We start from the raw sequence: 21455 nt of genomic DNA, 5'->3' as shown, positions 1-21455 counted from the left end.
GCTGCCAGCAGGGACCCAGCCTGACCGTCTCTGCCTGGCTCCGAAGCCTAGGCTGCTCTCCTGGGTCCTTCACCTCTAGCCTCCCACGGCTCAGAGCAAGGCTCTCATGGAGGTCCACCTTGGTGCTCCCTGACTTCCATGGAATGGCTCAACCAGCACTCTGCCTGTCCCCATGACACAGGGACGTTCCCAGTCCCTTCCCTTTCTGTACTGGCCTCCAGCCTTGCTCTGGACCTTTTCAGATCCACGTCTCTAGCCCTGCTCCTCCTAACAGCCCTAGAGCAAAGAGGTGGTATTCACCAATGTTGGGAAACCAGAGGAGAGGGGAAGAAAGACAGAGGCAGAGACGTGGGGGACCCAACAATCCCGCCAACCAGAGAACTAAGACCCTTGGCACACTTTGTGCCCATATCCATTCTGTCTTATGTGTCTAGCCCATATCATACATAAGTTGGCATCCTGCTTTATCTTTTCCTTTATGAGTCCATTTTGTCTTCGTCACTAAGTGGCTAAATATGTGTGTACATGGTGGTACCATGAGGTTTTCACTCCATTAGTAATAGAGTTTCCAGTGCTGTGTGGCTGGAGGAAGAGTTAATGGTAGCACCCACTTAGCATGTGCTTGCCCAAGTTCTGTACTCAGCACCACTATACAGGCACACACGTATGTGTATAATATATGTATATATACATATAACATATATATTATATAACTATGCATATGAATATGATATATATACACATATATGTGTGTATATATATATATATAAAATGCATCTATGTGTAGCTATAACCACATATCTATACACACTCGTCTATAGCAAGACGAGCACAAACCCCAGCCTTCATTTAAAGCCTTGTTCTTACGAACTCCCAAACTCTCCCCTGCTCTCAGTGTGCTGACACTATTCTCCTTCTCACGGGGTTGAGCCTCTTCAACGCACGTCCAGACAGGACAGGGCTGTGCTGTGTTCACACTAGCTGCTTCTGTGTCACGTACGCACCTTCCTAAGATACACAGTCTTCATGTCTGGCTCATTTGCTTTTCCTGTTTGTCGTTAGGACCTGCATTTCCTTACTGTCTGGTGGGCAGCGGGACACCACTCATCAGCCATTAGATATGCATGCATGTATGTATGTATGTATGTATGTATGTATGTATGTATGTATGTATGTATGTATGTATATGAGTATACTGTCACTGTCTTCAGACACACCAGAAGAGGGCATCTGATCCCATTACAGATGGCTGTGAGCCACCATGTAGTTGTTGGGAATTGAACTCAGGACCTCTGGAAGAGCAGCCTCTTAACCTCTGAGCCATCTATCCAGCCCTGATTATTTTCTTTAGGAAAATGTACATTCAAATTCTTTACCAATTAAAAAAAATCATTCTATTTTTATTGGGCAGGGCATGCGTGTGCCACCATGTAACTGCAGAGATCAGAGGACAACCTGAGGACTCTAATCTCCCCTTTTAAATATTTGTCTTTTTATTGTTAAATCATGTCCTTTACATATTCTGGATTTCAGTTTCCTGACAGATAGGGAGTTATGGTTTGACAGGTTGCATTCCCTATCCGTACTGCTGCAGGAGACAGCGGTAGTGTCTCCACCCCACCGAGAACAGGGGAGTGTCAGACACATAACTTACAAAATGATTCTTTAACCTGAGGGTTGTCTTTCTTATTTTTTTTTTTGTGATGAACTTTAAAATACAAAAGTCTTTAATTTTGATGAAGTCTATTTCTTTGATTGATTGCTGTCAGATGCATGGCTAAGAAACAGTCACATGGCTAATGTCACCAAGATTTATCTTAGCTTTCCAATTATAAGTTTAGCTCTTGCATTAAGGTCTACAGCCACGTTGGGTGGTGGGTATTTGTGATGTGGAAGGAAGGGGTCATGTGACTGTTCATTTAACACAGCAAACAGCATCGTTCTGGCCACGTGTAAGAAACAGAGCAGAGCATGCTTGAGAAATGCCCATAATATACAAATATTGAAAGGGCAGGTGCTATGCAAATGCCCTAAATACACGACACTGGACAATCTGTCATCCCAAATCACTAGCCTGCTTCCACCTTTAGCCGGCCTTTTTCCTCTCGTAGTAAACTGGCTCTGTTTCTATTTCTACGTGTCCCTTGTCTAATTTATTGTTCTGGGTCACAAGATCCTAAAGTCTCAGCAGCTAAGCCCTGGACTCAGATCTGTATCTTAATCAGCTGGCGAGCTGGCCAGGAGGTAAGATAGGTGGTGTTTCTCTCTCCTTCCTTCCTTCCTTCCTTCCTTCCTTCCTTCCTTCCTTCCTTCCTTCCTTCCTTCCTTCCTTCCTTCCTTCCTTTCTTCCTTCCTTTTTTGCCCAGAGCACTCAGGAGTGGGCAAGCTCCCACAGGGGGTAGTGTGGGGACACCTGTCCCTTCCTATCTTTTTTCCCATAGCCCATGTGGCCAGGGGCCAATGATGTGCCTGGCCCTCCTCACTCACCTTCCTGGGATGTAAGTCGAGACAATGATGCACACACTGGGTGTCGACTGTATAGCAGAGCGGCGTTTCAAACTGACTGAATCTGGGAAATTCCTGGAGTTGGCCGCTGACCACATGGTCACTGATCACATGGGTGAGCAAACAGGGAACAGCCATGCTGGTGCTAATGAGACTACACGGCACTCACGCGCTCCTGTGCTGTTGACAGTCACTCGGTCTCCTCTATCCTTCCTTCCTTCCACCCTCCCCAGCACCCACCAAGATGACAGGAATGGCAGGCAGGGCTCTGGACCAGGTGCTGCAGTGGCTCTTGCTCAGCCTCCTAGGCCACAGACATAGTCCCCCAGAGACCTGCATGGACTCTGTCTCCCTTAGGGTCCTAAAGCCAGCCGGCTTCATGTGCTGACTCCCAGGGATCTCTTCATTAACTCTGCCTGCCCACATCACTATATCAATGCCTTGTTTATTCCTTCATTATACCCTAACAGCAGTCAATTCCTCCGTGTTCCCTTACTGCAGATTATCCCCAAAAATACTGAGATAATGCCCCAGGTGACAAGACAGGCTTCGGAATATGAGGTCTAAAGGAGGTGGGGAGAGCTATCCATTTGCATTTTTTACCTCAGTGACAATTTATAAATGTATAAAAAAGCCAAGGCCATTCATAAAACTCAATGTCTTCTCTGAGAGAGCAGCCCAACAGCTTGAGAATATTCTCGGTTGCTCCCCACTTCTTGAGAGAATTGTCTTAATTCACCCAGAGAAAAGAAGTCACCCAGAGGCATCCCAGCAGGGGCTGGACCACCACGGGACTCAGTTCTGAGAGAGACAACGTAAGCAGAGGTTCATACCCTGGCTGGGGAGCAGGTTAAGTGTGGACGCGTTGATAGATCCAAGCCAGAGCTTTTGGTCCTTCTGTGGCTACTCTCAGATCTGCCTTGGATACCTGGGCAACTCGCGATGGAAGAGAGCTCCAACAGATGTCCTTAAGGCCTCGGAGTGGACATGAGGAATACCTCTCTCCAGAGGCCCCAACGCTTGTCTCTTCACCTAACCCTGTCCCTTGGACCCCATGTGACTGCTCAGCCTCATGTATTGGGATAAGGTTTATCGTGAAAACACAAAGGGAAAGGAACTGGTTTTTTTCCTGTAATCCTCTCTGGCCTCAGTATAAGCTGGGTGATGGGAAATTCAGATAAAGACGGGAAATTAAAGACAGCATCATCCTGCAGTCAGACAGGTTTCGTAAGAACAGACAGAAAGGATAGGAAGCCTTCCACATCTCTCTATGAGCACAGGGGGAGATGCAAAGAGAAAGGGCAACATCTGATGCCTGCGTACGTCCCGCTAGTGTTCAAAGCCCACTCTTTAAACAGAAATGGTAGGCAACAGGACTCAGGTAACATGCTCTGTTCCACTACTCTGCAGAGCTCCAGGCCACCTCCATATCCTCTTATTCAGTCCATCTTACTGAAAAGGAGGGAGGAGCGCTGTGGGTCACAGCAGGGGGGGGAGCACTGTGGGTCACAGCAGGGGGGACACAGCAGAGGGAGGAGGACCGTGGGACACAGCAGAGGGAGGAGGACCGTGGGACAGAGCAGAGGGAGGAGGACTGTGGGACAGAGCAGAGGGAGGAGGACTGTGGGACACAGCAGAGGGAGGAGCACTGTGGGTCACAGCAGGGGGAGGAGGACCGTGGGACACAGAAGAGGGAGGAGGACTGTGGGACACAGCAGAGGGAGGAGGACTGTGGGACACAGAAGAGGGAGGAGGACTGTGGGACACAGAAGAGGGAGGAGGACTGTGGGACACAGCAGAGGGAGGAGGACTGTGGGACACAGCAGAGGGAGGAGGACTGTGGGACACAGCAGAGGGAGGAGGACTGTGGGACACAGCAGAGGGGGGAGGAGTCTTGCCTTCCTCCTCCTGCTCTCCCAGGGGTACAACAGAGTTTCTCATGCCAGGCAGGCCTATTGCTCCTTCCATTTTTACTGCCCAAAGGCGATTCCAGAACTCTCTAACCCAAATGAATAGTTTAGCCCAGGAACGTTCTCTTCACACCCATAAATTCAGCATTTGGGCACTGCCTTCTTGGTACTCACACTGCATGCAGCCTGGAGGAAGGGATCCTGATGTGACAACTTCACGGAACAGAACTGAAGGTACCAGACAAAACACAGACAGACAAACAAAAGACAGAATTCTCGATGCCTGAAGAGTCAGCCTCTTTCCCTCCAAAGACAGAGGCGGAAAAAAAAAACAAAAAAAAACCTTTTTACTTCACTAACATAGTTGTGTCAAGTGTGCTCACGGTTACCCCCATGTGACTCTTATATGTCATTGTCTCTAGAACCCCTCTCCCAACTCAGCTGGGGAACAAAACCTGTAGCTACATCAGGTTTTTTCTATTCTTTAATGCACACTAAACTTCCTTTCTATTTTCTCTTTGGCATGCCTATTTTAAAACTGTATGTGCCTGTGTATAAATATAAGTATTTGTGGACTATGTTAAAAGGCCTAATAGAGGCACCCTGCCTTAAAAATGTAGGCATTCTTAACTTCTTAAAACGTCTTAGTGGTGCTAGAGAGATGGCTCAGAGGTTAAGAGCACTGACTGCTCTTCCAGAGGCCCTGAGTTCAATTCCTAGCAACCACATGGTGGCTCACAACCATCTGTAATGGGACCTAATACCCTTTTCTGGTGTGTCTGAAGACAGCAACAGTGTACTCACATACATAAAATAAATAAATAAGTCTAAAAAACCCAAAACATATTAGCATGGTATCTTTGGGTCTACTGAACATCTCATAAAGCTTTTTAAAATGTAGCATCTGTCTGTCTGTCTGGTGGGGTTCTCACGTGTCACAGCACACATGTGGAGGTCAGAGGACAAGTTGAAACACTCAGATCTCTCTTTCTACTGTGTGTGTCCCAGGATGAACCCAGGTCACCAGACTTGACCGCAAGCCCCGCTATCCCCAACACATCTAACCAGCCTCTCAGAAGACTTTAGAACGCTATTTGCTTACATAAAATAATATTCACCGGTGACGTAAGATAAAAAGCTCCATCAAATTTTACATTGGATACATAGATTTCCTTCAAAAATGGGTAAAATGTTTACCAAAGATCTTTACATTAAATTCCCCTTTCACAATGAAAATTATAGGCAGGGCAATCCAAATCAGCAGTAAATTAAAGTCTGGGTATGTTCACTCCAAATGCAATAAAAATGGCTGTTATTAAATCTTAAAGTAATACTAGTGTCTACAATTTAAGGTACATTTTAACTTACTTTTCTGACATTAATATATAAAAGATATTGCCTGTTCACCTGTGCTTCCCCCTTCTGAAATCAGCCCCTTTCAAGGCTCTTGTCTTATTCAATTAAAATAATAATAATAATAATAATAATAGTAGTAGTAGTAGTAGTAATTTCAGAACCTAGCCTTGGTACCGGCTCGCCTTGCTTAAGCCCCATGACCAATCATGTTAGGTCTGTATCTTTTAAAGCTACAAGCCTTTTATTTTATTTATACTGGAAGTCATTTCTCTGAAAGTCTAGATCTGGGGTTAAGAATTGCTTATGCTATGAAAAGTGACCTGATTTATTTGACCCTAAAGCTGACAAAAGTTAAAGTGGTTGGCATTTTAAGAGTCTGTCTTGTCTTTTCATGTGTATCTGCATGCTGGGGCATGTGCTAGCGTTTTTATATTGTTCTGTGGTCCATAAACCAAAACCATTGTTGGCCCAAGTTCCTTTTAGTCTATAATGTAACTAAGATTGTAAAATAAAAAGCAAAGGGCATATTTAACTAAGCAGTCTCAGTCAGGTGTAATTCAGTTGATATTAGTCGCTGTTCTGGTCTCTGTTGTCAGAGTGAATAGCCTGGCTTTCAGAATACAAGGACACCCAATCCAGGGCACAGCCCTCTTCAAGGGTGGGGCTCTGTAGGCTCTGCTGGTCCTGCAAGCCCAAACTGGATCGATGAATTATGTCCGTGCTTTCAGCTCTCCCTGAGTAATGAAGAAGTGCACACCTGCAGACGTACACATGTAGACCGCAGGAAAGGGGCAGGCACTAAACAAAAGCAAAAAGCCAGAACTATATCCTGATTTGTAGCTTTGTGAGCTCAAGTAAGAAATGAATTTTTTTAAAAAACAAATGTGGTTTCTAAATACTTAAATCTTTAACAAATTGGTTCATTTAAATTTGTTGGTTAAAAAAAATACATATATTATCTCCATGGCTGCTATAAATGTTTTGCCTTTATTTTAGATATAGCTTTCTGGGTTTCATTAAAATACAAAGTAGTTTCATTAAAAATGTTTTCTAAATTTCATAAAGAAAAATAAAACCAAAAAAAAAAAAAAAGGAGATACATAGGGGAAAGAAGTGATGGAGACTGAATCGCCTAAAACCTAGGCTATATGTCCAATCCTTTAGAAATCCACTACTTGGTGCGCTTATTTAAAAAAAAAAATTTAAAGGCATTTGAGAACAGACACCCTCCCTATATAGGTGGACAGCACTTCCCCCAAAAGACATGGTTGTTTAATGAAAATCTTGGTGCCAAGAGTGGGATGTCTCCCTAGGTACTGTTAATCAGGAAGGTCTCAGAGGACCTCAAAACACCACACTGTGACCCCTGTTCTTGGTTGTCCACCAGACCTTGATAGTAGGGACCTAACACGCGTTGGTTTCAGGGCAGAGAAATCAAGCTGGAGGGTCACCTCAAAACTTCCTCCCTAATAGCTAGTATGGTGGCTTGAATGAGCATGGCCCCTATAGGCCATATGTTTGAATACTTGGTCCCCTGTGGTAGAACTGTTTGGGAAGGATTAGGAGGTGTGGCCTTGTTGGAGGAGGTATGTCTCTAGGGGTGGGTTTTGAGGTCTCAAAAGCTCATGCCATTCCCAGGTAGCTCTCTCTGACTCCTAGCTGGGTCTCAAATGTGAACTTCTCAGCCACTGCTCCAGCACCATGCCTGCCTGCCTACTGTCATGCTTCTCACTATGATGGCCATGGACTCTAACCCTCCAAAGCTGTAAGCCCCAATAAACTTTTTCTACTATATGTTTCTTGCTCATGGTGTCTTACCACCACAATAGAAAAGTAAGTAAGACACTAGCTTTCAGAATGCCACAATGTGTTCTACCCTGGGGGGAAGAAAGCCAGAAACGAGCACTGCATGCTTCAATTCTGACTTGCCAGGCACAATGTACCCACTGCTATAACAGAGGTATGATGGCTTGTTCACGTACGCAGATAACCAGCCCATTCCGGATTGGATTTGAGGTCTCCTTCACAGGAGGAAATTCATACCTGGTTCTGCAAAACAGGTCAAGAACCTATAAGTACAGGGGGTATAGGCCCTAGAGGGAACCCTGTTACTATTGCCTTGCTATATGGACATATTATAGACCATTTTCTAAGTATTTACATTTACTCACTAGATTAGTGCTGCCCGCAACCTTGGCCAGAGAAGCTGCTTTCTGTAGCAGTCAATGCAGAGACCACTGTCACAAGTATTGAAAATAACTTGACTAGTGAGTGGTCAGCTCTAAACGGGACATCTATATCAAACACACCCATTCCCACTCAAGGTGCAGGGAGAGTCTCATCTTGGAAGAGGAAGTCAGAAAGCAAGTAAGAGCAGGACAGAGAAAAGTGCTATGTAATTTTGTCTCTGTGACCAGGGGGTTCACGAAGGCTATCCTATGTGGGTGCTGCAAACTGAACTCAGGGCCTCTACAGGAGCAGTGTGCACTCTTAAGCACTGAGCCATCTCTCCAGCCCCTGGTGCACCACCTCTGCTGGCGTGATCTCCTGGGAACCCACTGTAGCTATGGTGACCTGCACAAGATCGAGCCAACAAAGTCAGCCAATGTTCCAATGGGCAACATTAACGGGCTCAGTGGATTACAACAAAAAAAGTGGGAAGGGTGTGAAGTGGGGAGGGGTTCCCGAGGGAGTGTGAAAGGGTAGCTGAGGGTTGATATGACCAAGATACACTGTTAACATGTATGAAGTTGTCAAAGAATTAATAAAAGACATTCTGTCAAAAGCAAAAAGAAGACTATATATATATGTACAAATATACACACATATACATATATATTTATATGTTATAAATATAGAACATGTTTAATAAAAGTTAAGGAGAAAATAAAATGTTTGAGATGAGAGAGGATTTTTGTACAGAGATTTTGTCCAAAAGCAAAGGACTATCAGAAATAAACACAAAGAGAGATTAGGATAAAAACCAAAGAGTTAATGTCACAGAGATAATGTCACAGAGACCTTTATGAAATTTAAAACTTAAAAACAGCATGGGTTTACAGAAACTTGCCTAAAGAACCAAGATTTTATTTTTATTGAGGTAACTGAGTTCAGTTTCAAATTAGGAAAACAAGCCTTTGCAGAGTCAGGATTTATTTTTAAAATGTCCCTGTCAAGCTTTGTCAAAGTGTCACACAAAGCTAAGTTTTAAACCCCATTCCTCCTGTCTCACTGCTGTCATGAGCTGGGTGTTCAAAACCACCCTCAATAGACAAAGCCAATGAGAACATAGGGACCAAGAGGGCGGCCAACATTTATTCCCCAGTCAACCAGGTCTCAGGGGATGAGGGGGCAAGCCAGACAGGACCCTGCAGCTCCAGCTAGTCACATGCCATGGTCTCTTGATCAGAGAGACCTGGAGACTCCAGAGGTTAAAGTCATCACGGTTTGTTCTACAAAGAGAAAGTTCAGCACAGAGGAAAACATCTTCGATGCTTCCAAGAAAAGCTACTTAGTCGGGAAGATTCTGACCCATTCCAGGAGCTCACACCAGTAGGGTGGGGCACCAGGGGCTGGAGAGATGGCTCAGTGCCTAAAAATGCATACTGCTCCTGCAGAGGCTCTGAGTTCAGTTCCCAGCTCCCACACAGGACAGCTTACAACTGCCTGTAACTCCAGCTCCGACATCCTCCTCTGGCCTTCATGGCACCAGCACACACTTGCACAAACCCACACACAGACTCATGCACATAATTAAAAATAAATCTTTTTTTTAAATTCCACCACCACCTAAAAGAGCCATGGGACCCCCACCAAGTCCCTAAGAGTAACTTCTAAGGAGTCTCAGCTGACCTTACCAGTAACCAGAAAAGTTAATCTGGGGCCACCTTGCATGGACTTAAATACCCAGCAGGAAAACACAACCAAAGAATAAAACAATTGGTAATTATATACACTCCTAAAAGCACCAATAAACTTAAAGGGGGGATAAACAGATCCTTTGTATATGTTATGGATTTTAGTTTCATGTTTTTATGGATTCCTGAGTGTCCTCAGAAGGCTGCATTTAAAACAGCATCTCTGCCCAACTGTGGCAGGCAGCTCACGCTTCCTTCTCAGACTTCAGTTCACCACCTGCTCACCAAAGCCCCTTTATTTTATCAACCGCATCTGTCCATCTCCATTCCCCAGAGGTCAAGATTCACAAACTCTCTGGAGTTTGGACTAACACTTAGTAGGTGCTCAGTAAATAAGTGACAAGACTGGATGGTGGCTCTTCTATCCATTGGGTCCACAGTTGCTCTCCGCCGATATCTCGGTGTGAGCGGCTTACCAACCTCTTCTACAGCACTTCAAAAAACCACTGTCCTCTTGCCATTAGATAAGAGCAGAGATGGGTAGTCTCCATCCCCACAGATCTCCAGAAGCCAGGAGAGAAGAGGCTGAAGACATGAGAAAAGGAGTGCCAGAGAGGGAAGCGACTGGGTCAAGGTTACGTGGGTGATTGGCAGCAGAATCTGTCTCTGAACCCCTCCCTAGTCCTAGCTCCTAACTGCACCCTGTCTCACACCACCGCACCCTCCAGCTTGGGCACCCTCTGGAGATGCAGGGCTCCTGTGGCCCAGCAAGGATCACAAAGCAGCCAGCTGAGCATTTGAAGATGATAAATGAATCCGGCTCCAGGTGCTCCCAGACCAGAGGAGCTCCTTGCCGGTTGGAATCACCTAACCAGGGAAGCATGAAATGGCCCCATTAGGTGGAGGAGGCCGTAGCTGCTCCGGAGGAGCCCGGCTGAGATGCCCTGCCTACAGGGCCTGGGGTCAAGACCTGGAGAGGGAAGACCAAGGAAGGAGATGCCTAGGTAAAAGCAGGTTGGGGAAGGGTCTCCCAGGCATGGTTACCACTGTGGCCCTGGAGACTGGCTGGCATGCACATGCTTTTTGGTACCTGCAGCAGCAGGCCAGCAGGCTGCAATATCATCTGGCAATGTGCATTGCAGCCTCAGTCCAATGTCCTCTGTAACGGAGTTTAGGGAGTTTACCTGGACACTGATGTCAATGTAATTTTTAAAGACCTGCTAGAGAAGCCGAGGCCAAGAGACACGGGGAGTGAGGGAACCACCCAGGTAGCTGTGGCAGTGGCAGGACACCATGGCAACAGCAGGCTTAGTGACCACAGCTCACAGTGTGGGAGGAGTCCAGGACACGCGTGGTTCGCTAATGCTGCTGGCAGACAGGTGAGTGACAGCCTGCCCAAGGTCACACTTTGGGCTCAGCAGAACAGCAATTTGAGCCTAAATCTGCCTTTCCACTCTGTTAAGTCTAAGGCTAGAAGAAGAGCTGTGGGCCATGGGGCAACCATGCCAGAGAAACAAGTGTACTCACACGACGACTAAACAGAAGAGAAGGTACAAAAGGCCTCCTCCCTCCTCTGGCTACAATGCACAGGGTAGCCATGGCCCCACACTGGGATCTACTGAGCAGGTGGGCAGAGCCTGCATCCTAGTAGAGACTGGAACATCAGGGGTCCGGTAACTAGTGTGGCCTGAGGTGAATGGATTGGGGAGCAGGTGACCACCTGGTAGAAGAATTCTTTCATCTGTTTGTTCCTCAGTCTGTGGAACAAACCAACAGGAAGCTGCCTCTTAGGACAAGAAGCAGGACTGTGGGTGGGCAGAGAAGCAAGCCTAGGAAATTCCAAGATGGTGGACGGGACCCTCCTCTACCTTACAGCATCAGTGGGCCCTATCTGTCAACTCTGTACCCTTAGACTTGGAGAGAGCAGTTAGGTGGGCATGAAAAGACCTTGCTGCATTCACACTCAGCTCTGAGCACGTCTAGGAAGGTCCAAGAGCAGAGGTGAAGCCTCCTGAGAGAGTCATTCACTTGTGTGGGACCATCACAGCAGGCTCTCTTCCATACAAGGACATGGAGTAATCTTCACAGAGATCACGCACGCCACGGTGCAAAGGGGAGGGGCATCTCAGGAAGGCAGGATGGCACTGGCTGCCCCTGCCCCTGAGGAGAGCATAGGAAGGGAGCCGTGGAAATGTTTCCTTTTGTGTCTCTACCTTTTGAGTTTTGAATCCAATAACAGCTCATCTGCGCAGAATCACTCCTTACAGACCCAGGAGCTGGGACCCACCCTTCAGAGAGAACAATAAATAGGCCTCACACAGGGAGGTTTTACAGCTGGAAGTGTCACCAGGGTCACTCTCACCCACAAGGGTCCCATTTCCCCTCTGCCCTGCAATAGGCTTGAGCCCTAGAGTCCCACCCTATCCTGCAGCTTGGGTGGAGGGGGTAGCTCCTTCCACATTTGACTATTGAATGGCAGGAGGCTCTGATGGTCCACACTAGTCAAAAGGGTCTATGTGTGCATGTGCACACACACACACACACAACTGCCACCTCTACCAATTAAATACGATGTGGGGACTGTGGACTTGTGCGGATTATCCGCTCAGCTCTGGCCTTGATGAAGGTGGATGAGGGAGAGGGAGTAGATTCCGCTTGTTTAATCTTTTCCTAACGCTGTGTTTGCAGAAGGCCAAGTAATGACACGGAAATCGGCGAGCCAGAGGGGTGACTGCTGCTGATGCCAGGCTCAAGCGATCGATATTCAAGGATAAATTCACAAGTTTATGTGTGCACCGAAGCTCCAGTCCAACATTTGGTGCCGGGAGGCAGAGAATAAAGTTTTAATGAGTTCATTTTCCAGCTCGCATTGAAAATAAATCACCCATTTCTTTGAGCTGCTTGTGCACGCCGGCCTGGTGCACCTTCCCAGGTCAGTCCACATGTCCTTCTGCCTTAGAACAGGCTGTCACACTCCACACGGAGAAATAGGGTCTGTTTTTTTATCAGACTTGGGGAAGCTGCCCACCCCAGGGTCCTCAGAACAGGACAGACCCTCAGAGAGTCTAACTCCCATCTCTCCTGCTGCAGCAATAACTCACTTTCCTTCCTTTATATCTAGGCCAAGATCGGGAAGTCACAAGGCCACCCGAGAGATGGCCCGAAGCCAAAGGCTGCGGGCTGAGGCTGAGGATCTGACGGCTGGGACTGAGCCCGGCTATATGTTCAATTGCAGTGTGTGACCTTGGGCAGGGTTGTCAGTCTCCCTGGGCCTTAGCCCTTGCACAGCCCTGAGCGAAGGTTACCCACCTTGCTCTGCTCCTGAAGGGCAGCTGTGCTCACCAAGGCTCAGAGTTCTCAACCCACACCCAGCGCCTGAGCACTGAGGAGCCTCTCATGGCCAAGCCTGCCTTTTGAAGACATCTAAACTGAAGCCAGAACATCCCCCCAGCCGGATGCATCACATGGCTGACAACAGCAGTCACCCCTGGACTCTCTATCCCTTCCATGTTTCACCAAGCCCTACCAGTGGGGGCTAACTACTGTACCCCTCGCTAGCTAACCATCGGGTTGAAGGCTGGGTGCCCCCATCAGCCTCCATTACATCACTCCTCTCTACCCCTCAAGCGAGGGCCTCAGCTTGACTAGACAGAGTGGAAAAGCCACCACTTTAAGGATAGGAACGAGGCTTCCTTGACCTTGTCAGGCAAGGCACTAAAGTTGCTGGACCAGTCGCCAACCCGGTCACCTATCCCCAGCTGCCTCTGGCCCCAGAAGCTGCTCCCTCAGGGCTCCAGAGCTCTCCTGGAAGGAAAGGAGGCCACACTGTCTACTACGTGGGCATCTACTGCCCAGGCATCATTGCACTTGAAAGGACAGAAGGGTGGGATGCCCGCATAGGTGCTAAGCAGGACAGTGGAAGCAAGCGGTAGGGCACTGGCTATGGGGCCTTGGGGAGCCTTGGTGTGCACGTGGTCTGCGAGGAAGAGAGACAAGCAGGGTAGTGGCGCTCTGCACCTGGTCATGATCTAGAGAAGTGTGGCTGTGGACAAGCTTGCCCAGAGGATGGACAGACACACAGACACAGACAGACAGACATCCTGCCATGCATGAAGCACACTGCGCCTTCCACCTGCCCTGCTGTCCTTCACACTAGAGGCTTCTCCTCAGTTCAGAAGGGACACTCCTCCTCTCTGACCGCACAAGCGCCTTGCTCAGCATCTCAGGCTTTCAGAAGGGTGTGTGGTGTGTAAACCCGGAATGTGTGAGGTGTCACGTGCCGCCGTATGGACATGGAATGTAAGAGTGCGGTGTGAGGAATGGGTTATATGTGAATCCGTAGCATCAGTGGGGGATAGGAATGTGTGCTATATATGTAGCAGGTAATAGGGCATGGGGACATAGAACTGTGGTGTGTGGTGTGTGCAGTAAGTAGTGATATGGGTGGCAAGAGTCTGAGTTATATGGTGGGTGGAATATCCTGGACATAGTGGGCATGTGGGTAGTATGTATGTATGTATGTATGTATGTATGTATGTATGTATGTATGTGTTGCAGGTTATAGGTGTATGAAGTTTAACGTATGGTGGAAAGCCAGGTGCATGTAGTTAGTGGGAGTGGGGCACAGAGGTAGGGGTGTGTGTGGCAGGTAGAGGTGTGGTAGGTAGGGTGTATGGGGTGGGGTGGGGCTATGTGTGACAGGCGGTGGTGTGTATATGGTAAGATGTATGTTGTGTCATCAGGTTATATGCTGCTGTGTGGTAAGTGGGGTGTATGTGGCATGGTATATATGGAGGTGTTCTGGAGGCTATATAGTGTCTGTGATGAGTAGGGGTTTGTGGGGGTGAGCTGGGAATGGCACATGAGACAGGGAAGCTCATAAAAGCACATGGTACGAAGGGTGTGTTGTGTATAATGGATGTGGGATAGGGGTACATTTATGGCGTGGTGGGTATATCTATACATGGTGGGCAGGGAGTACCAACATGTAAACAGAGAATAGCCTCAAAAGCAGGGACTATGGCCGGGTGACAGGGACTGTGGCCAGGTGACAAGGACAGTGGCCGGGTGATAGGGACTGTGGCCAGGTGACAGGGACAGTGGTGGGTGACAGGGGCTGTGCCTGGGTGACAGGGACGGTGGCTAAGGCTCCTCTTCCTGCTTACTGCTTGATATGAGTGTTTAAGCCCGTAGTGCCCCCTGCTGTCTGACCAGGAGCCAGGCTGACTACAGGCCTGGGCAAGGTTCCTGCCCAGGGAACTAAAAACGGAAGCAGGAGGGAAGCTGCAGAAGGTGGCTTTGCCAGCCAAATAATGGAACCTGACTTTGGTGCCAGGTTATCTTCAACCTCAGCTAGAAGAGAGGCTGGCTCCAACTCTCAGGCCCATGAAGGGTACACATGTTATCAGGAAGCTGTCTGTGCCCACATACAAGTGGACACTATGTGTTTGAGCATAAATATAGGTGTGAATGTGTTCACAGGCACCGTGAGTGCAGAACAGAGCCTTGCATGGGAAGTACAAAGCCCAGGGGAAGGGACAGCTGGGTTTTCAACTCAGCATTTTCCCAGGAAGCTGTGGTTACAGCTGAAGACCCTACACTTGGGTAATGAAGATATAATCTGATTGCCTTTGGAAAGTGCTCTGCATCTTCCAAGATGGCCCGCAGCCTTGAAGACCTCACCTGAATGTAAGACAGCTCTATCCTCAGACACAGATAGCATGTGGGCTGCAGAATAGCCAGGGCTAAGATCCCTATCCACAGGAAAGCCCAGGGCTATGCTCTGACCACAAGTCCAGGCTCTGTCCAAGAAAGCCAGGGCTACCACATAGGTAGGTAGGTGGGTGGGTGTGTAGGTGGATGGGTAGGTGTGGGGGGGGGGGGGGTAGGTGGGAGGGTGTGTGGGTGGGTGGGTGGGTAGGTGTGTGTGTATATGTGGGGGGGGTGGGTAGGTGTGTGTTTATGTGTGGGTGGGTGTGTGGGTGGGTGTGTGGGAGAGTGGATAGGTGGGTAGGTAGGTGGGAGAGTGGGTAGATAGGTGGGTGGATGGGTAGGGGGGGTGGGCGTGGGGGGGTAGGTGTGTGGGTGTGGGTGGGTGGGTGGGTAGGTAAGTATGTAGGTGAGTGGATGGGTAGGTAGATGGGTAGGTAGGTGGAGGGGTGGGGGTGGGTAGGTGTGTGGGTGTGTGGGTGTGTGGGTAGGTGTGTGGGGAGTGGGTAGGTGGGTAGATGTGGGGGGTAGGTGGGTGGATGGGTGGGTAGGTAGATGTTGAGCTACTACACAGCTGGGTGGCTGGGTGCCTGAGGTCCAGAGCCTTCTTCCCCAGCTCTGTATATTCCTTCCTCTGAGACTGTCCACTGCTAGCTGGTATCAACTACCTGTGCACACTGCCTAGCTCCACACAGCCCACAAAGATGATGAGAAAGAAATGGCTTGTTTCTTCTTCTTGTGTTTTCTTACTCTACCCCAACCCTGCCCAGAGAAACAACCTGGTAACAGCCTAGAGGGCAACTGAGAAGGTGGGGTCTCGCCAGGTAGGGCTTCTCCTGGAAACCTGTTTTCCTTTTAGGCCAGACTTCAAGGCTACAAGCCAGACTGACTAACCAGTGGCAGGGTGGCAAAGCCTGCCACCCTGGAATGATCCACCTGAGGGGAGAGTGGGTATCATCCTGACCAGCACACCCTCCAAGTCTGGCAGCAAATCCTATGGGATGACTTTGCTCACTAATGTCTGCCTTCCCCAGCCTTGAGACTGACCCTTCCTAGCACAGTTAAGTCATGTCTGTTCTTCTGATAGTCACTTTCTTTCACCCCAAATCCTATACGAGGTCCTGTGCTGAAAGCTAATTATTCACGCTGAGTAAGACTCAACACTGTCCCAAAGCAGCTCACTAAGGAGATGCCAGGCTCAGGCCTCTGGAATGGTGGAGCAGGCATGACTCCCGTGGCTTGATGGGATACACCCAAGACCCCACTGTGAACCCCTGACACAACTGACTAAGGGTTCCGCTTTCCATCAGCAGCTCTAAGTTTCTCTGAAAAGGCTGGCCTCACAGGGGAGACATGAAGGGGAGCCAGCCCCGAGGTGCAGATGAAGGAGCCATGACTGCAGCTCTCCAAACTTCAATGCTGCACCTCGTTTGTGCTCCTTCCCACTGAGGGAACGATGATGACTCCCAGTTTACAGAGGAGGAAACTGAGGCTGAGCAGGACACAAAAGAGAGTGCCTGGTATACACCCTAAAAAAAAAAAAAAAAAAAAAAAAAAAAAACCCTTTCCCAAATGATGAAGAGAGCTGTATCTCCAAGTAATGGGTGGCCAGGTGGCAGGTGAAAAGTCCTAAAAAGTCTAGCAATCCTGGTCTGTCCTGGTGCATGATGGGGGTTCTGATATCCGGCAAAGGGTCATCAAGGGAGGACAGTCTGGTCCCTTTGTTTCAAGAGTATACTCTCCTCCCAGACACTGGCCAGGAACAAGGACCAAGAAGTTTTGGCCCAGACGCAGATGCCCATTACTGCCAGCGCCCCTGACAGCTCACAGTATCCGGGAACGAAAGTGGGTCATGCCAAGTCCTGGGGGCATAATTACAGTCCCGGAAGCCAACTTTCTCCTGCATGACCTGGGGCTGGAACAGATATGGAAACAGGGCTGGAGAAAGCGCAGAGCACCACCAGGCTGGCAGAGGGAGCACTGTGGGAGAAAAATGTATGCTGCAAAGCCCCACCTTGGACTCCTGTGCCATCCAACCTGATGGTAAGGGGCCAGGTAAAGAGCAGATGCCACCAAGTGGGCTGAGCCACCGAGTGGGCTGAGCCAGCACTGGGCTGGGGCAGGTAGGCCACTTTCAGCCAGATGAGCTTAGGTGGGTCTCTTAGCCTCTCTGGGCCTTTTCTTTCTACCTGCATAGTGGCATCAAAACAGAACCTGGCTCTGAGAGAGTGAACAGACTTGGAAACGATAAGGAAAACAGGGTGTCGCGTGCAGAACAGGTTCTGGGGACTTCAGGGACAGGCCTTCAAGGAACAACTGCACCTGACCAACAGGGGAGGGAAGGTGGGCTGTCTGCTGGCTGGCTGTCATTTCCCAGGGCGGGCTCAGAGCCTTCTAGAGCAGCAGTTTTCACCCTTATGCTGTGACCCCTTAATACAGTTCCTCATGCTGTGGTGACTCCCAACCATAAAATTACTTTCCTTGCTACCTCATAACTACAATTTTGCTACTACCATGAATTATAATGTAAATATCTGTGTTTTCCAATGGTCTTAGGGGACCCCTGTGACAGGGTCATTAACCCCCCCCCAAGGTGTTGTGACCCACAGGTTGAGAACCATGGATTCAGGCTTCTGGTCAACCTTGCCAAACTTCCACTAAGAAACCCTCCTTCAGCTGCGCATTGATGGCACACGCCTTTGATCTCAGCACCCAGGAGGCAGAGAGAGGCAGAACTCCGAATTCAGGGCCAATCTGGTTTACAGAGAGAGTGTCAGGAAAGCCAGAGCTACACAGATAAACCCTGTCTCAAACCCCGCCCCACCCCAACCCTTCTTTTCCCATCATGCTTCAGCCTACCCAGCCTACCTGGTCAGGGATGGCTTATGGCAATGCCTCCAATCCCTCTGCCTGATTTGGCCCTACCCCCAGTACACCCTCCTGACATCCTATCCTTTGTTACCCTCATCCACCATGGCCACTACATCTGTGTTTGGTTGTTGAAGATGTAAGCTCTGTGTGGGTTCCTGCTGCATCTAAGTTAAAGTACGATAAAGAGGAAGAAGGAAAACAGAGCATGCAACTCAGGATGCTGTGTCCAGTGTCACACAGCATCTCAGCTCTCTCCATCACTCCAGGACACCCCCGACAGGGGAATATGGATGCCACCGAGGTACAAGGGAAGGGTGCAGAGGCTGGGGCCCACTCGGGGAGTTTCCTCTGTTAGCAGCCCTGAGGCAAGGGGTTCAAGGAGACAAGTGGGCTCAGAGGTGATGTCCAGGTGCCAGCAAGAGTCTGGCAGAGTACCAGGTGCAAATCAGTAGCTCATGCGAAGGAATCAAGAGTCTACTACTCACAATTGCAACCTTGGATGGCTGCATGGTGAGAAAGGTGATCATGTCACCGAGTATAGCCCCTGGCTCTGGATACTGCCACCTCTATAGAGCCTAGCTTGGGGACAGGTCATCACCCGGCCCCCACAAAAGCCTCTTTCAAGAGGTGAAGCTTCTGTCTACATCTGAGTTGGGGGGTGGTATGAATATGTGGGAATAGTCCCTCTCTAACAAGAAGAGAAATGACCAGGGCTCCAGCCTCCCTGATCTGCACCAGAGGCATGGGTGTCAGGAGGCTACCCACAGAAAATGTGCAGGGGTCTATTCCTGTCACATGCCCACTGAGGGCACTGCCCTACAGAGCACACCCCAGGGTGCACACCTCCACCCACACCACCCGGGGAGGTCCTTGCAGCACACTTTACAGCCACCAAACCAGAGGGTGTGACAAGCCAAGGCTACAGAGTGACAGAGTAGTCTGGTTCCCAAGCCACTGCTCTGCCCCCAACACACACACATGTACACGTACATGCGCACGCGCACTTGGAGAAGTGTTCTGGAACCCTCAGGGTTTGTGTGTGTGTGTGAGTATGTGTGATGCAGTCACCTGACCCCTGGCTGATACCAAGTCCCTGGAGAGCCAGCTCTCGCCTGCATCCATAGAGGTCACTCGTGTAACTCAACATTTCTAACTTTTCTGTCACAGACCTGAGGACCTCCTCATGTGAGGCAGGAAGGCAGCTTCATCCAGCGTCATCTTGGCTCTTCCCAGGGGCCCACTGCCCAAGCTGAATCCCCCCAGGTAAAGCACCTACTACATTGGTCCATGGCTCTGAGGTTCTCTGGCCCTGCCCAAGCCACCGTGCTGTGGCTCCTTGTGAAGATGACTGGCATTTCCTCTGACCCCCTCTCCTTCTCTAATGCAGTGGGGACTGGAGGAAGGGGGGTCCTTCTCTCTTGTTGGTATGGAACCTTTGATTTAGAATTAATGTGAAAGCCGGGTGTGGTGGCGTACTCCTTTAATCCCAGCACTTGGGAGGCAGAGGCAGGCGGATTTCTGAGTTCGAAGTCAGCCTGGTCTACAAAGTGAGTTCCAGGACAGCCAGGGCTACAGAGAAACCCTATCTCAAAAAACAAAAACAAAACCAAAACAAACAAACAAACAAAACATTTAGAATTAATGTGAAGAACCTTTGCAAAGTCAACACTGTCCAATGATGGCTCCAAGGACCATCTCTGGAGGCCTCAGTGCCCTGTCATTGAGGATGTGCCCAGACAGGAGACACAGGACTGGCCTGGATGGCATCAGGGTTCCCTTTCTATCTGACTGTCTTTCAATGTCTGACATTACTGTCCCAACCCTTGCTTCAACTTAGTCCCACTTACCCAGACCCTTAAGTCCCGAGTTTGTCCTCAAAGAGAAGTGTCTGCCAGTATGTGGCATGCCCCACTGTCCTCTTGCAGGATGGACTGACACCGAGGAGGAAGGGACAGAGACAGACCACAGCATATGGAAAAAAAGCTTTCTCAAGGGTCTGAGATCTGCAGGCCACTCCCAAGTGAGCCGAGGGCCCACTGCAGGGCCCATTGGGTAGTCCAGATGGGAACCTGGCCAGCTCTGGCCTCGGATAAGGCAGGGCTGTCAGGTACGAAGCGCCCAGCCAGTTTCTGAGGTTGCTAGAGAGCAAGGTGACTGCTGAGCTGTGTAGCAGTACGCAGCTCATTAAGCCCACAGAGCTTAAAAATAGGGAAGTGCGCAGGCAGAGGGGGAAGGGAGCTGGGCTCCGCTGGGGCTCAGCACACCGGAGGCAGGAACAGCACCGCAGAGGCCTCCAGGATCACGCAGAAAGCCACTGGGTTAGCACCAAGCCCTCTGTGTTAGTCTGCCATGCAAGATGCCAGGGTGCCACCCTCCTCCCAAAAGAGGCCTGCAGCCCTGAGGCCTAGTATGGCGATGCATGGTGGGGGAGGCGGGGGCAGAGGACAGTGAGTTCAAGGCCAGTCTGGGCTAGACAGTAAGATAACTGTCTCTAAAAACCAAGCCTGGTGTGACAGACAGACAGAGCCAAGTGGGACCACCACTTTGTTCGAGGTTAAAGAGACAAGAGGTCTAGTTGAAGGCAGAGTGAGCCTGCCAAGAGTTGGCAGCCTTGGGTCTTCCAGGCGTCCCCCTTAGAAGCCCTCGCCACTCCTCTCAGCCTGTGGCACCGCGACTAAATGGCTTTCACTCAAATCCTCCCCTTGCCTCATTCCAGCAGGGTGACCTACGAGAGGTCCCTTCTCTGCCCTCAGCTTGCTTCCTCGGCTGTAGAGATGCTGTATCCTCTGGCACACAAGGCTAACTGCAGCACCTGCAGGTCCCACTGAAACCCTGGAGGGGAGCTGACTGGCAGGCAGGAGGAAAGGGAGCTCTTGGAGGACATGCTTGCCCGGGTTGGGAAATGCAACGTGGCTGTGGCTGCCTCGCTTGATAGAGAAGAGTGCAAGTCATGCTTACTGAAAAGGGTTCCAGTGCAGACGAGAGGCATGCTTTCACAGAAGAGGGGTCCGGAAAAGTGCCCCGGGCATCAGCTGCTGCAGCGACCACTGGCTCAATATGGAGCCACGCCCCAGTCAGCCAACATATGCTGGGCATCCGGTGACACTCAGCACGGTCCCTCTGGTGGATACACACCAGGAGCTGGACCTGCCTCAGGAGGTGGCTGCAGCAGCTACAGAGGGAACAGAACCTGAGGGCAGGGGGAGTCAGAAAACACTCACAGGAGAATAGCAGACCACAGAAGGTT

General features: G+C 49.6%; 1 protein-coding gene across 3 annotated transcripts in view; it reads right to left on the bottom strand.

The window, feature by feature from the left end:
- Syt2 (synaptotagmin II) overlaps positions 1 to 21455 on the bottom strand; it is a 106616-nt gene that overhangs the window by 12866 nt on the left and 72295 nt on the right. The gene's annotated exons all lie outside the window — the stretch shown is intronic.

This window comes from Mus musculus, chromosome 1 (genome assembly GCF_000001635.26).
Source record: "Mus musculus strain C57BL/6J chromosome 1, GRCm38.p6 C57BL/6J".
NCBI classification, from domain to species: Eukaryota; Metazoa; Chordata; class Mammalia; order Rodentia; family Muridae; genus Mus; species Mus musculus.
This window is presented reverse-complemented; position numbering and strand designations above follow the sequence as displayed.